The following is a 17,273-nucleotide window of genomic DNA, read 5'->3' as shown; positions in this document are numbered from 1 at the left end:
AAACATTCCCAAGATCTGTGGTCCTGGACTCAAGGGTGAATTTCTTAGTAATTAGCTGAATAGAATCCTTCAGTGGTTGGCCTACTCCCCACTCACGTTTTATTCCACTCTAACACTCTGGAAATGACAACTATAAAACATTGGATCTTGCTAGCGCTCCTACCAAAGGGTTATCCCCAAAAGATGCTTCGTTAATGTGAAACAGCCTTTAGTATTAAATGATACATAATCTAATGAAAGCATTAAATGAGAGGAGTACCATATGGACTTCTACCAGTTTAGCATCACCTATGATTCTTGTTGTGGCCCTGGATAAAGCAACTCACTTCTGCCCTTCTTCCTTCCCAGCACACTCTCAACTGTACGCTTGCCTCCTTGTACTTCTCTAACCTCCACCACTGAACACCTCCAGCCTTAGAAGATGGACTTCTGGATGTACAGATGGCCAACAAGCACATGAAAAAATGCTCAACATCACTGATTATTAGAGAAATGCAAATCAAAACTACCACGAGATACCACCTCACACAAGTCAGAATGGCCACACCTTTAATAAGTCCACAAATAACAGATGCTGGGAGGGGGTGTGGAGAAAGGGAACCCTCTTGCACTGTTGGTGGGAATGTAAGCTGGTACAACCACTACAGAGATACCTTAGAAATCTATACTTTGAACTACCATACGACCCAGCAATCCCATTCTTGGGCATATATCTACACAAAACTTTCCTTAAAAAAAGATACATGCACACGCATGCTCATTACAGCTCTATTCACAATAGCCAAGACATGGAAACAACCCAAATGTCTATCGACAGATGATTGGATTATGAAGATGTGGTATATATACACAATGGAATACCACTCAGCCATAAAAAAGAACAAAATAATGCCATTTGCAGTAACATGGATGGAACTAGAGAATCTCATACTGAGTGAAGTCAGTCAGAAAAAAAAGACAAATACCATATTATATCACTTATATCTGGAATCTAATATCCAGCACAAATGAACCTTTCCACAGAAAAGAAAATCATAGACTTAGAGAATAGACTTGTGGTTGGCAAGGGAGAGGGATGAGGGAGTGGGGTGGATTGGGAGCTTGGGGTTAACAGATGCAAACTGTTGCCTTTGGAATGAGTTAGCAATGAGATCCTACTGTGTAGCACTGGGAATTATGTCTAGTCATCAAGATGGAGCATGATAATGTGAGAAAATAGAATGTGTATATGTATGTGTAACTGGGTCACCATGTTGTACAGTAGAAAAAAAATTGTATTGGGGAAATAACAATTAAAAAAAAAGAAGAAAAAGATGGACTTCTGTCTCCATTGCCACTTCTTGCTCCCCAGTTGACTGACAAGACACTCCTTCTCCATCTCTTGACCTGACTTAGATCACACGACATGTATTAGCTGTCAGCTTCCTATGTGCCACCAATACATGGCTCATGGATTAGGTAGGTATTGAAGACAAGGCATTGGTGAATGTGAAGCTAAATAACTTCCTTCTGCAAGCAGCTTAAAACAACTAAGGTATTTATGTCATTTTCTCATGTACATAAAAATTACATAAAAGTATGTAATTTTAAAGTATGACTACTTGGTACAGGAGTACAAAAGGAAGAGTAATTATATTCTCCTTACTGATCTTTCCTCATCACCTTCTAGCTCCTTCCCCTCCTTTATTTTACCTATTACCTTACTTCCTCTATTTAACTGATACATTACATTCCTGCTTTTTTGGTTATTTATCAATGGCTACCTCCAACTCCCAGAATATAAACTGTACGTGAGCAGGGACTCTATCACTGATGTGTCCCCAGCCCTTAGAATACTACCTGGTCCAGAGAAGGCACTCAGTCAATATCGATGAAAGCAGGTTGTCCAGAAGAAGTGGTATTTGAATTGAACTTAAACCAAAAAGAGGGGTTTCCAACTGATGAGAAATGGGGCAAAGAATATTCTAGAAGGAGGAAATGGCTCCAGCAATACAGTATAACTGTGGTAAATAAAGTGTCTCTAAGATAGAGAAATAAAAGGATTTGGTGGAATTTAACTATTTTAAATTAACTTTATAAAAGAAAATAATCTTTGCATCAACAGTATTATATTTTAGATATTTCAATGATTTTTATGGGCTAATCTAAGTACTTTCAGAGTGATCAAGGTCCCAAATGAATAAACTGCAAAATAAATCTATATTTGTTAACATCATGGAGAACAGATTGAATCCAGAAAGTAGAAAAGCTGGGAAATCACTTAATGGTGGTTTTTTTTTTTTTTAATGTTTAAAGATATTTAAATAGTATTTGTTTAAACGGTTTATATCCAAATCATTCCTCGGGAAATTAATTGGCTTGCAAGGACTGTTTGTCTGCTGTACCTAACTGCCTGAATAGGCTGTGACTTTATGTCTTTATCTTGCTTCAAGTCAAGGATAAGTCTCCCAGCACTATAGCTGATGAATCAGCTCTGGGATGCATTTCAATAACTGAGATGTGGCCCAGGGGATGTGGGCCCCACCTCTGTTTTTGGTCCAGCTTTCAGCTGCGTCTTCCCAGTCCATTTCCTGGTATGAAATTTAAAACTTTCTGTGTCTCAAATGCAGAGGGGCTTCCATTGTCCTCACTGGGGGAGTGAGAGAGGATTCTGACTTGCATCACAGCTGCCTCAAAGGAGGGAACTGTGGTGAGGAACGATTCAGCCAAGCTCACCAGGTCTTAATTATTGAGGGTATATAGCGAAGTATTTGAAATTCACAGCCAACCATAAATGCCCACTTGGTCTCTCAAACTCCAAAACAATAAAAGCCTTTGGGGAAGACTGTGTTGCCTTAGAAAACAGATTCATATGACATTCCAGGAACTTGGAAATTGAGCTTACCAACCAGCCACCCCTAGAGGATGCCAACCCACAACACTGCTTGCAACCAACTGGGTGTTGTGGGTTAGAACAACTCTGGGAACATTTTCAACACTTATAAAAGAGTCCAAGGAGACCAAACGGAGAATGTGGTAAAAAGGGCCCAGTGGCTTCTTTTTTTTTTTCCTATCATTTTCTTGAAATAAAAATGGATTTTTTAAAAATGCAAGCTAGAGAATAACTACTTCCACTTTTGTAACCCATCCAGGTTTGGGATGAAAGCAACTACTTCAGAAAAAGGATGAAACAGCAGCACACAAACCAGGAAGGAGAGAAAATGTTGGAAGATGAAAACTCTCTTAGTATAGTCAAAACAAAAACTTGATCAAAGCACACACCTCCCAATCCTGAAACACAATACAAGGACTTTACTGTGGAGAACAAAAGGCTCTGGAAGGAAGAATGAAAACAAAAGAATGGCCAAAGAGAGAGGGGGTGAAACAATGACATTCGTCCAAGACAAGGAAGGAAATTCATCCCAGAAAGAAAGGGCACAAAAGAAAGGCAGCTACAAAACAGAAACAGAAAATGATTATGACATGTTGGGCCAGGAAGCCAGTATGACAATATTTTTCTCATAAAATGATATTCTATTTCATCACCATATGCTTTAGGAAAATCCAATATGTTCCTGACAGACTTCTAACATTTTCTCCCAAGATGGTTAAAGCTTTAGGGAGTGTGTCAAAGATACTTAGCACCCACTGCATTTTTGAATATTACACGTTGGTAATTCTCTGCTTCATGAATTTTAATAATACCATTGCAATTGAGTTTGCCAATCACTTTCCCCAGCACTAGCTGATAAAAACATGCAACAGTAAATCCCGTTTTGGTTTTGTTCCAGTATACCGCTGAAGATGCAAATGGAAATTATACATATACATGTAAATTTATATATTTATATATAGTTATAATATTTTTAAAGAAAAAGTATGCTAAGATGGGATATAAACATCATTTGGAAGAATTATCTCAAAATGCTTATTGATGGTATTTTAAAATACTGCTCACTAGCTAGTGCAGAAAAGAAGTGAACATTAAAGATTTAATTACTCAGTCACAGATACACTGCTTCAAACTAAGTAACACAAATAAGAACTAAACAGGAGATTAAAATGAGTCATTTTGTGCCATTTACTCTGCACACTTCCATGTGGAGGACTTTCTAAGCTATTTCTCAAGTCTTTTCCTCTCATTCCAACTATATGTGCATATCTCTAACCACTTGTAGATTTCTTACGGGCTATTTCATCATCACAAATGATATAGCATCCCTGGAAATGTACCCAGTCAACTGCAAGGTATGCTGTACTATTAATAATTACATATTAGTGTAAAATTAAAATAATCTATTTTGCCTTTTGTCTGGCTTACCTTTATTCTGCAATTTTATTTCTGTCCAATTTTATTACTATCCTGCCAGCCACCCAAGCTTCAAATATAACTGTCCTTCATTCTGCCTTTCCCCACTTCCACTTCTCAAGGTTACCAAACTCTATTAGTTCTTTCATAGTTCATTCACTAACACAGCCTTCCAATCATCTGTTCCTCTTTCTATTCCCACTTCCCAAAATCAGACCCTCACCATCTCATAGCCTGACTCTGCTTAAACTCCCTAAGAGCATCCTGCTTCCTGTTTGGATCTTCTTCCATTCATTGCTTTTATTGATACCTGGTACAGTTTTCTAAAAATTCTAGTTTAATCTTGTCACTCCTCTGCTCAAAGACAAAGGCAGCTGCTCTTTACAGGATAAAAAACAAAGGCCCCATTCTGCAGCCCAGGGCCAAGGTGGGCAGCCCAGACTCTTCAGAGCTGCAACTTCCACTACTTCTCTAAACAAGCTCCTTGCTGCAAATGGATGCTCACTCTCATAAACTGCACAACTGCCAGGGGCTGCTTGCTGTGCCCTCAGCGTCCTTCTCCTCTTCCCACCTGTTTGAATCATAGTGCCCCATTAGGCCCATAAAGCCTCCTGAGCCACCTTTGCCCACAGGTTCTCTCCACCTGGAGAGTCATCTGGTGCTTGTTCAAGGTCTGATGTATATCACGAGGCTGCAGGACTGCTATACCACTGTTGAACCTGTAGCTGTGTCTTTTATTTCCCCAAATAGATGTTAGCTTTGTGAGGGTAGCAACCCTCATGTAACTGCTATTAAGTACCTGCTGTGCGCAGAGCCCTGCTTGAGGTGCCACAAAGATAGGGAGATGTCTTGGTCCATGCAGGCTGCTATAACAGACTACCACAGACGAGGCGGCTTATAAAACAAATGGAAATTTGTTTCTCACTGCCCGAAAGCCGAAGTCCAAGACTAGTGTACCAGCATTGCTGGATTCCGGTGGAAGCCTTCTTCCAGGCTGCAGATGGCAGATTTCCCATTTGTCCTCACAAGGTGGAAGAGGTAAGAGGTCTCTGAGGACCCTCTTAAAATAAGGGCACTAATAAATAAGGGCACTAATCTCATTTTGGAGAGTGCCGCACACATGATCTAATCACCACCACCCCGACCCCCACCTACAAACATCATCCCTTTGGGGGTTAGAATTTCAACATATGAATTCTGGGAGACACGACTGTTCGGACCACAGCAGGAAGCTTACATCTTTTTGGCATTTTACAAGAACAAACATGGTACCATGCAAGTCCAAGCTGTCCAATGAATTTCCACAATGTTTATATTTTAAAATTATTATTTAGAATTAATCTGTCAAAATTAAATTCCATAAATGCCTTCCTTTTACAATAGGGAAACTATGGTTAAAAAAAAGAATAAAATGTCATATTAACCCCATATATTGGTGACAAAATAAATATCTTAATACATATTTTTCTCTTCAGTTCTGCTACTCCAACTGCCAAGCCCTTCTCATCTCTTCAAGAAACACAGTGTCCTAGAGTCATTTTCTTTCCACTGGTAATTAATGAACTGCTCTTCTGCCTGAGGCACTTTGTAGCTTCCATTCTCTGTCTAACAAGGCACTGAGCCTTGCTTTCTGATCTTTCATTTTCTTCATATTATTCTCCTTATGTAGACCCGATCATAGGAAACTCAACTCCAATGGAACTGGAGACAAAGTCAAATAAATCAAAATAGATGTTTCTTACTTCCACAGTACACATTGTCAGAAAATTCACATTCATAGACAATTTCTGAGTTTTCCTGATAATTATAGAAATTCAAAAAAATGTTCTGGATCACATGCCTCAGCTACTTTCCATTAGACAAAAACAGATATACATCTCGAAATATATTTATCATAAAGAGACTCTGGTGCAAGAGAAACTGAAAGAGCACATACTTTGTCTTCACATCACATTATTTGGAGGCTAAGTATACGCCAAATGACAAATCTTCAAACTTGTTTAGTAAAGAGAAGTGACTCAACACTTTGAAAATAAAATATCCCAAATAAAAGGTGATTTTTAAATACATACAATATTATCAAAAGTGTATAAAATGAAAAGATACACAGATGCACAGAATAAAAAAGTATTAACATTAATATATTAACAAACTTTTTCATTTATTTATCCATTCATTTAACATTCACTAAGCATATATTCTTGGAGAATTTACTAAATGCCAGGTGCTGTCTTAGGCCTTCAGTTGAGACTCTTTTTTTTTAGTAATTCTCCAAAATTCCATAACTCTATATATTAATTTTATAATAAAAATAAGATTTCTAATTGTAAAATAGTTGTGATGGTTAATTTATTTGTCAGGTTAACTGGCCGACAAGGTGTCCAGATATTTGTTTAAACATTATTCTGGGTATGTCTATAAAGGTACTGCATGTATATATTTATATATGTTTGTAGAATGTAATGCATGCAGAGTGGTAGGTACTATCTATTCTTTTATCATTAAACATAAAAGTTCAAAAAAATTGACAATTGGGACTTCATTAAAATTAACAAAGTGTCTTTATTGAAGGACAATACTGAGAGATTGAAAATGCACTAAGACTTGAAGAAGATATTTGCAATGTATACATAAGGTAAAGTACTTTTATCCAGAGCATATAAAGTATACCTACAAACTGGCACTAAAAAGATAACATCATAAAAATGAGGAAGATGTGGTATATATACACAATGGAATACTACTCAGCCATAAAAAAGAACAAAATAACTCAGCAACATGGATAGAACTAGAGACTCTTGTACTGAGTGAAGTCAGTCAGAAAGAGAAAGACAAATACCGTATGATATCACTTATATCTGGAATCTAATAAATGGCACAAGCGAACCCTTCCACAGAAAAGAAACTCATGGACTTACAGAATAGACTTGTGGTTGTCAAGAGGGAGAAGGAGGGAATGGATGGATTGGGAGCATGGGGTTAATAGGTGTAGACTATTGCCTTTGGAATGAATTAGCAACGAGATCCTGCTGTGTAGCACTGGGAACTACGTCTAGGCACTTATGATAGAGCACGATAACGTGAGAAAAAAGAATGTATACATGTATGTGTAAAGGGTCACCATGCTGTATAGTAGAAAACTGACAGAACACTGTAAACCAGCTACGATGGAAAAAAATAAAAATAATTATATAAAACAAAATAAAATAATAAAAATAAATTAAAAATTTAAAAAAAGAAAAAAATGGGCAAAAGACTTGAATAAGCACTGTGCAAGTAAAACATTCAAATATAATTAAACATATAAAAGGTGCTAAATATTAGTCATCAGGAAAATGTAAATCAAAATCGTAACAACTTACAACTGTGCATACCAGAATGGCTTAAAACATAAGCCTGACAATTCCAAGTGTTGGCAAGAATGTGAAGAAACTGCAACTGTCATGCACTCAAGTGGGAGTTTACTGACAGCTGGTAAAACCATTTTGGAAAACTGTATGGTATTACCTACAAAAGCTAAGTGTTTATATTATGTGTATTTCAACAATTCTATTCTCAAGCAAATGCCCAACACAATTGCATGTGTTCACCAACAGGCATGCATACATATATACAGCCAAAACATATGTATATGTAGCCAAAACTTGAAAACAACCCAAATGTTCAATAGCAAATTCAAAAAATAAAGAGTATTATTTACAGAAGAGTATCAAATTACTGCTACTAGCAACAATATATATAAACTTCACAAACATAATGACTGAAAAAAGCTAGACACAAAGAGTAATATGTTTTGAGTCTACATAGAGTTTGATCAGGCATTACTAATCTATGGTGCTGAAGTCACAATGGTTTCCTTTGTGTGCAAGGATGGAATACTGAGGCTCTGGGGTGTTGGATACTCAGGTATTTTTGTGTGGTAAAATTTCATTGAGTTATACACTTGGGATCTGATTTGTTTTATGTTTAAGTATGTAAGTTATATAATTACTTAAGAAAAAGCTTAGTAAATGGCACTACAATGACTCTGGAATAGTTCTCCTCCTACGGAATTTAAGGTCTATTAGAGACAAGGATCAGGGTAAGACATTGCTTCTCATTACTCGCCAACCACAGTCCCTGCTTTCCTTTCTTAGTGCTTTCACTAGCAACCACCTCTTGGCCTGGATTATATTTCACCATGCATTTCTTCCTGTCAAAATGTCTCTCTTCTTGTCAGACAAACCCCATCTTCCTTCTGAAGCATTCCGATCTCACTTGACTGTACCCCATTCCACTGAGCACGTTCACTTGCATAGTCACAGTTCCCAGGATACCAGTTGATGCTTTTTCTTCTTTCAACTATTTGTGTTATCCTGATGATTATTTCCATTCTGTGTTTTCACTGTTTAAAGGGAACTGTTATATTTTAATCACTTTTTAATAGTGTCCTATGTCCAAGTACTCTCTTGGACCTGTGAATTCTATTTATTCTTTTACAATCTCCAAGTTCTCACCTTCAGCCCAGCTCTCTCCCTGGAACTCCAGGCCTGAGTATCCATCTATCAACTCCTTTCAGCCACCACAATTTCCAACAGGCACCTTAACCTTCACATACCAGCCCCTAACTCCTAACCATTCCCCTCAAGCTGTGCCTTCCGGCCTCTGAACGAATGGCAACTCCATCAGTTTCTCGGGTCAAAAACCTACAGTCAGCCTTAACACATCTCCTTCACTCAACAACCCATATCCGACCCCATGAGCAAATCCTGTCAATAGTAGCCTCAAAACAGAACCTGAGCCTGAATGAACCCTTCTGGACACATCTACACTAAGACCCCAGTTCAAGTCACCATCACGTCCAATCTGGAACAGTGCAATATCCTCCTCCCTTAGACTCTGCCCTTTAGTCTGTTCACACCCTGGCCAGCACATCCTTTTAAAAATCCAGGTCAGATCACATCAGCCCTCCACTGACAATCCTGTTGGCTTCCCACACTCACAAGGCAAAAGGGCTAGGCTGCCAGACCCTTCTCCCCCCAGAGCAGCCCCCTGTTACTCCCCTCTCAGCTCCCTGCTGAAGCCCTGCTAGCCAGCACGCTGTTGCCCCACTGCCCCAGGCATAGTCCTGCCTGGGGACTCCATACTTGCCACCCCCTTGGCCAGGAACAGTCTTCCTTCTTTGAGCCTTCTTTGCTGTCTTAACTCCTTAAAGTTCTTCCTCACACATCACCATCTTGTTAAGGGTGTCCCCAGGCCAGTCTACCTTAAATTAGAATCCCGCTCCTTCCCCACACTCCCCTTCCTCCTTTCTTGTCTTATTTCTCTCCACAGCACACTCAACACTGTCTATATTCTATACAGACATTTTATGTTACTTCTTTTTTTCACTGTGTTGTCCCCAACTCAAATATGAGCAACACAGGGACAGATATTTGTATCTACTGTGTTCACTGTTGCATCTCTAGCTTCTAGAGCAGTGCTTGACACAGAGTAGGCGCTTAATAAATATTTATTAAAGAACAGTAGGTGTTCGATGTATCATCTAGGAAGTAATGAATAATGAATATGAGATAGCTCATGGCATTTCGTTTTCCAGAGATACAAAGTGCCAATTTTCATTCTCCCTCCAGTTTATTTTGCCACACTGGATAGCTACCTTTTTATGAGACATGTCACACCACTCTAAGTAGAACCCATAGATGCCATTTAATCTCTTTCTTTCTGACTCTGGGTCACTGATAGAAACTCAAGTCCCTGCAAGTGATATCTTCAGAGCTTATCAAAGCTTACAGAGTTGGCCCTACCTCTAGTCAGTAGGTTTTGTGCAGTTTTTACCATTTACCTTAAATGATTTATCATTTATCTTTACCTAAATGACTTCTGAACACTTGGAAAAATGAGCTATTAACTAAAATGTTGGGGTATCTGTATACATATATAAATATATATTCCATGATGTTTGTGTGTGTATAACATACACACAAAAATATGCATTGTGACAAAACGAAGTTCCTGATTTTCTTACATACTAAATAACTGAAAATTTTCAAATTTTAGAAAAATGAACAGTGCCGTCACATATTTTATGCGGTTCCATGTTCCAGGGGCTATAAGAAATACAAAATTCTTAACTATATCCCACTTTATTTTTTTTAATTTTATGGCTGCACGCACACACTATGACAGTTTCTAGGCCAGGAAGTGAATCTGAGCCCTAGCTGCAACCTACACTGCAGCTGCGGCAACACCAGATTCTTTAACCCACTGTGCCACAACAGTGAACTCCTATACCCCACTATAAACATTATCTTTGGCTACAGGTTTCTAAAATTTTGCACATTTTATAATTTTGTTCTTTCCTTTGACAACTAAATCACAGTTGACTGGCTTAAGATTAATAAATGTCCAATTAAGGATAAATTGTCTGTTTTTGACATCTGAATAACTTCCATCTTTTTCTAAGTTGAATTAAGCTTATGGGGTCAAATTATCATCAAATCAGTGAGCTTATACTTTTCTTTTTCTTTTTGTCTTTTGTCTTTTTAGGGCCACACCCATGGCATGCAGAGGTTCCCAGGCTAGAGATCTAATTGGAGATGCGGCTGCTGGCCTACACCACAGCCACAGCAATGCCAGATCTGAGCCGTGTCTGCAACCTACACCACAGCTCATGGCAACACCAGATCCTTAACCCACTGAGCAAGTCCAGGGATTGAACCCACGACTTCATGGTTCCTAATCAGATTCCTTTCCACTGCGCCACAATGGGAACTCCTACTTTTATTTTCCCATTGCACACATTGCTCTAAAAAAAAAAAAAAGTGCAAAAGTTCAATAAAATTCAAATTATTGCATAAGCCACTGCTAAAAATATTAAGATGAAGGTTGCTGCCAGAACTGAACTATCAGGGAAGAGAGAGCTCTACCAGGCTGAAAGCATCGACTTGTTATGCCAGATCCAAAGGTCCAAACTCAGTCTGGAAAAAATTAAAGGGCTAAAATGGATGATGGTCCAAGTGTGTTTTTTCTGCGAGGAATAAGCTTCTGTTGGCTAAGGGCTCTGTTCTCAGCAAGCAATCACTATTACTATTGTTGCTGTTGTCATTTTTTTATTATAATTTTTGGTGTCATTACATAAACATACTCTGTCATACACCTAAAAAGACTGCACGGGCGCACAGTCTTCCAACAAACATTCATGAAGCGCTGACTCTGAGCCAGGCATGGGAGTGGCAGTGTGTGGAGCTGACGATGTGAACATGAGCAGGACTGAGGCCCCTCGGCTGCTCAATCCGTTAGGATCAGACCAGCTGCAGTGCGGGGAGGCAAATGAGACAACACAGCCATGTGTGGAATGCCCACCCACCACCCGGCTTGTGGAGAAAGGTCCCAAGAGGCTTGGGGAATCATCTTATAACATGAACAGAGGAGCAGAAATCAATACTCCTCTTCCACAGAGCGGGCCAAATAATAGAGACTTCTGTGATTACTTGTTCTGGGACTGGCTGGCAGGTTTAGTTTCTTCGAAGGCTTTTTTCTTTGGCTTACACGTAGCCACCTTCTGGCCCCACCTGCACACGGTTCTTCCTTAGTGTGTACTCACACGTATGTGTCACATTCTCCTCTTCTATAAGGGTCTCAGTCACTCTGGACGAGGGCCCACCCAGACGGCCCATTTTACCTTAATTACCTTTTTAAAGGCCTTATCTCCTAATACAATCCCACTCTGATGAGGTATTAGAGGTTAGAACTTAAACATATGAACTTCTTTTTTTTTTTGGCCATGCCTGCAACATGTGGTAGTTTCCAGGCGAGGGTCGAGAAGCCACAACAGTGACTTGAGCCACAGCAGTCCCAACAGCAGATCCTTAACTCACTGTGCCACAGGAACACATGAATTTTGAGAGGACATAATTCAGTCCATACACTATGACATGACGCAAAGTTGGTGGGTCTAAATTCATTTCTTATTCTTTGCTACTATGTATCAATATTCTTTCAAGAATTCTACTACTAATCACATCCTTGAATGTACAAAGGCTTTCACATACTTTTTTTTTTTTTGCTATACATGCAGTATGCAGAAGTTCCAGGGTCAGGGATTTAAGCTGAGCCACAGAAGTGACAAGGTCAAATCCTTAAGCATGAGGCCATCAGGGAACTCCTCACATACATTTTTTAAATCCTAAAACACTGAGTATGAGTTAGACACTGCTACGTCTCAGGTGAGAAAACCAAAATTCAGAATTGCTATATTACCTGACAAAGCTTATGTAGCTAGTAAGGTATCTTTAAAAAAAAACTTATATTGCAATATAGTTGACTTACACTATTATATTGGTGTCACGTGTACAACACAGTGATTCAGTATTTTTATATACATTACAAAATGATTACCATTATGAATCAAGTTATCATCTGTTCCTGAACAAAGTTATTAAAATATTATTGACTATGTTCCCTATGCTGTATATGACATCCCTGTGACTAATTTGCTTTATAACTGGAATAAAACAGGTTGTCTTGGTCAGTTCGGGCTGTTATTACCATAGACTGGGCGGCCTATAAACAGTAGAATTTTATTTCTTACAGTTCTAGGGGCTAAAGGTCCAAGATGAAGGAGGCGCATATTTGGTGTCTGGTGAGAGTCCACTTTCTGATTCATAGACGGTTGTCTTTATGTTAAAACCTCAATAACTTCAATGCAGAAGGAGTGAGGAAGCTCTCTGGGACCCCCCCCTTTTTATTTATTTATTTTTTTTCTTTTTAGGGCTGCACCTGGGCATATGGAAGTTCCCAGGCTAGGGGTCAAATCAGAACTGTGGCTACTGGCCTACACCATGGCCACAGGAATGCAGGATCTGAGTCATGTCTGCGACCCACACCGCACCTCATGGCAGTGCAAGACCTACTGAGCAAGGCTAGGGATTGAACCCATGTCCTCATGGATACTAGTCAGGTTCATTACCACTGAGTCACAATGGAAACTCCTCTGGGATCTCTTTTATAAGGCACTGATCTCATTTATGAGGGCACTATCATCATGACCTAATAATCTTCCAAAGGCCCCACTTCCTAATACCACTGTTTTGGGAGTTAGGTTTCAACATGAATTTTGGAGGATACAAATATTTAGGCTACAGCACAGGTTACTACCCAGATCTTCTGACCTCCCTCCAGAAGGTCACCAGATGTCCACTCCAGGGTACTTTCTACCATATAATCAAGACCTGTGTTCCGGTGAAGCGACTCCCCTTTATAAAACGCAGGGCTGTGAGCAGATCACACAGTCACTGCTTACTCAGACCATCCAACAATTCACACTAATCACAGACACTTACAATAGGATGATACAGGGAATCCCCTCAACCATCCAGTTCAGCTCTTTATAGCTGACTGATAAGGAAACCAAGGTCAAAGAAGAAATAACAGGGCCAAGGTCAAACAGGAAATAAACTGGAGAGTTAGGACCACAAACGAGTCTTCATTTGTCTGTCCTACCCATAATTTAGTAACTATTAACCAGACATTTGAGGAGCAATATACATGGCAATTTAGAGGAATGAATCCATAGTCAGAGACTCCTGGATCAGAATGTGTGCTCCAAGATACACACCAGCTGTCACTTAGGCTTTAGAACCTGTTTATTTTCTATAAAATGGGAATGATAATAATACCAACTCCGATTTAAATGAGATAACACAGGCGAATGACTTTGAGGTGTACTGAACACAGTTAAGTACTCAATGAGGGGAAGATGGTGTGTTCATTTTTATTACATGTTATATAGATACCACATAGAAACTATAGTAAATTATTATGCTAGTTTCACAGTGCTGGAAATGTTTTGCCAGCCCCAGTGCAAAATTGGGCAATAGAATTTCAGAGGCCACAAAGGACTGCCTTTTTTTGGCTGCCTGTGGGGTTACTATTCCAAGTTTAGAAAATGTAAAGATAGTAAATTGCTGAAACCAGTGAAATGCCAGATGTTCCAAACAGAATGGCCTTCCAGTCAAGACAATATTACTTCTGGATGGATACTGATGATTAAAACCCTTCTGAATGATATCCATAGATTGCTAAATATAAATATCCTTAATAGATAAATATCCTGGATGCATGTGTATAACTCCACTCAGCCTTTACCAATTATAATGCTCAGTGCAAGAGACATGGTTGCTAGTGTGTAACAACCACACAATTAGTACCCTCTTCTCCTGGTGAAAGAGTCTATGTTTCTGATACAGCCGGAGGAAACAAAGCAATTTTATTTTTAAACTACCATTGTTTTTAGTTTCTTTGTCCACAAAACCATAATGAGACACATACAGAGCATCCTATTTTAGATTTGGTGGGCTACCAGGATATTTTCTTTCAGGGGAAGAAAAACTAGAGGAACTCACTGTGCAAATAATCATGTCCCTTTGTGGACTGTGACAGTCACCAGCAGGCAATATACTTTGTCAACCCCAAGGCTTTGTCATAGAAACCATCATAACGGAGGTGGCTCCTATAGAAACTGCACATTCCTCACGACCTTCCCGAACGGAAAAATCTGGTTTGAATAAGTTAGAAAGACAAGAAGAACTTGCTCAGGGATCACAGACTTCATAATCTAGACTGACTTCTTTTTTTTTTTAAATACAGAAATGTAGCAAGAGAGATCAAATAAACATTCTGAGAATTCTAAAGAAAGAAAAATCTCTGATTGGCAGAGAAGGAGTATGATTAGTGTCCAGTAGGTACACAATGGCTATTAGCATTGCCTTTTAGAGGGTATTATTATTATTGGTGGAAATAATAAAGTGTTTTACTTGCAAAAAAAAAAGAGAGAGAGAAATCTCTGGCAGTGATTCAGTTCCGCTAAGTCAGAGTCCAGTTTTTTAGTAAAAAGGTGGCAAATGCAGGAAACCCCAATTTAAACTCAATTTTTAAGTCATTCCTAACCCTTGGTCAAGCAAACAGCTGGTCCCACAACTTCCTGTTTTGTTTTGACTTGCATGTACCACTGATGCAATGTCATTATTTTGTAGAAATAAAGATTTTAAAAATACATACACATACACTTTTGTTTGTTTTGTTTTGTTTTCTAGAACCACACCTGTGGCATATGGAGGTTCTCAGGCCAGGGGTCCAATCAGAGCTGCAGCTGCCGGCCTACACCACAGCTCACAGCAATGCTGGATCCTTAACCCACTGAGCAAGGCCAGGGATCAAACCTCCATCTTCATGGATACTAGTCAGGTTCATACCGATGAGCCACAACGGGAACTCCCATACATACATACTTCTAAATAACATATAAATGTAGATATGTGTATACACACACACACCCACACATAAATAAAATGAAAAGATTAGAGGCTTTCATTTTCTTGCTTTAGGTAAAAAATAAAATATATTTTAAAAATAGCACTTAGATGAGATCATTAGTAAAGAGCAATATGTGAAACTCTCTTCCCTTGCTGTTAAGCTAGAAGAGTGGGTCTCTCCTCTCCTTGGGCCTCTAGAATATACACACATGTGCATGTATTGAGTTTTTCAAATACACATAATAACACCAGTGATCCTTATGCTGGTTCTGAGAGAGAGGAAGAGACATTTATGGAACATAGGCTCGGCCAGCCATAGACCTGGGTGTTCTCTCATTCAGCTTCTCAGCTGCCCTTTGAAGGAGGCATCAGCAGCCCCCTGTAGACACAAAACACAAGCCACAGGGAGATGAAGTGATTCAGTCCAGGTGAGTGCGGAGTGAGCGCTAGAGCTGGGGCCTTGGGATGTTTTCACTACTTACACCGCTGGATTAGACCTGCCACATTTACACATCCCCCCACCACTAGCCCAGGTCTGGGAAAAAACCACACTTGAAGCTTATTGTTTAATTGCAGTGAGACAGAAATTTCATGAGAAAAAAGGAGGAAATGTGAGGAGGGAAGGGAAGAGATGGGAAAAAGAGAGAAGAGGGGAGAGAGCTGGGAACAGAACCTCTGACCTTCTAATGCTGCACATTTTGGAGGGTTGCCAAGCTTCTCAAGGAGCCACAGAGAAAATGAGTTCTACCTCTTCGAAGAAATTTTTTCCAGAAAAAAAAAAAAGTGCCATGAACAGCTTTATTTTTCCCAGAAGACTCGAGTGTTTTCCCCTTAGGTCAATAACCATCACATAATAGATCATATTTTCATTTCTGTTTTGGCCCCTGGCAAGCAGAGAATCACATTTACGACTACGACTCCATTTTAATAACCCTGTGGGACTCTGTAGTGCAAATATTTATTTTGTCTTTTTACCTAATCTTGCCTTTTCATATTTGTATTTCTTCAGTACTTTGTTAGCCTGTAAATTATATATACTTGAAGACAAACACAATTCCTTTATAACCAATACATAAATTATTTTATGCATTTGATCACTCTCTTTAGTACCTGAGACAGCTGTTAAGTACATTATTTTCTTTGACTAAGTAAATATGCTTACTTTGCATTACGGATTTTATTGATTGTAATCAAGTTATGTTCCCTTTAGCCAGTCAACAAATACTCATCAAGGGTCTATCATATGCCAGGGACTGAGTTTTATGTTAGACTCCTAATGAAAGCAACACATACAGCCTCTGCTTTCAGGAAGACACTGCAATTGTTCCACCAATAATATGCGGAGCAGAGCACAAGGAAGAAGTATAGAGTTGGAAGAGACACCCATGGCAGTAGACCAGAGCCAATTCCATAGGTGGCTAGGACTGCCCCAGGCATGTGGCATCTGAACCGAGACTTACAGCTATTAACTAAGAGAGGAGAGCACTGAAAAAGATTGTCCTTCGAGCAGAGAAACAACACATGCGAGGCTCTCGGGTACAAAGGAAAGTAGCTTCCTTTCAACCTGAAAGAAGGCCAGTGTGACTAGAGGTTTGACAGCAAGGGAAGGAAGTGGGCTTGAGGTAGAGAGACAGCCATCCTAAAGACTCTGGCCCTCACCTAAGAACAATGATAAGGATATTAAATGACTT

Source organism: Sus scrofa, chromosome 5 (genome assembly GCF_000003025.6).
Source record: "Sus scrofa isolate TJ Tabasco breed Duroc chromosome 5, Sscrofa11.1, whole genome shotgun sequence".
NCBI lineage: Eukaryota > Metazoa > Chordata > Mammalia > Artiodactyla > Suidae > Sus > Sus scrofa.
Note: the sequence above shows the minus strand (reverse complement) of the source record.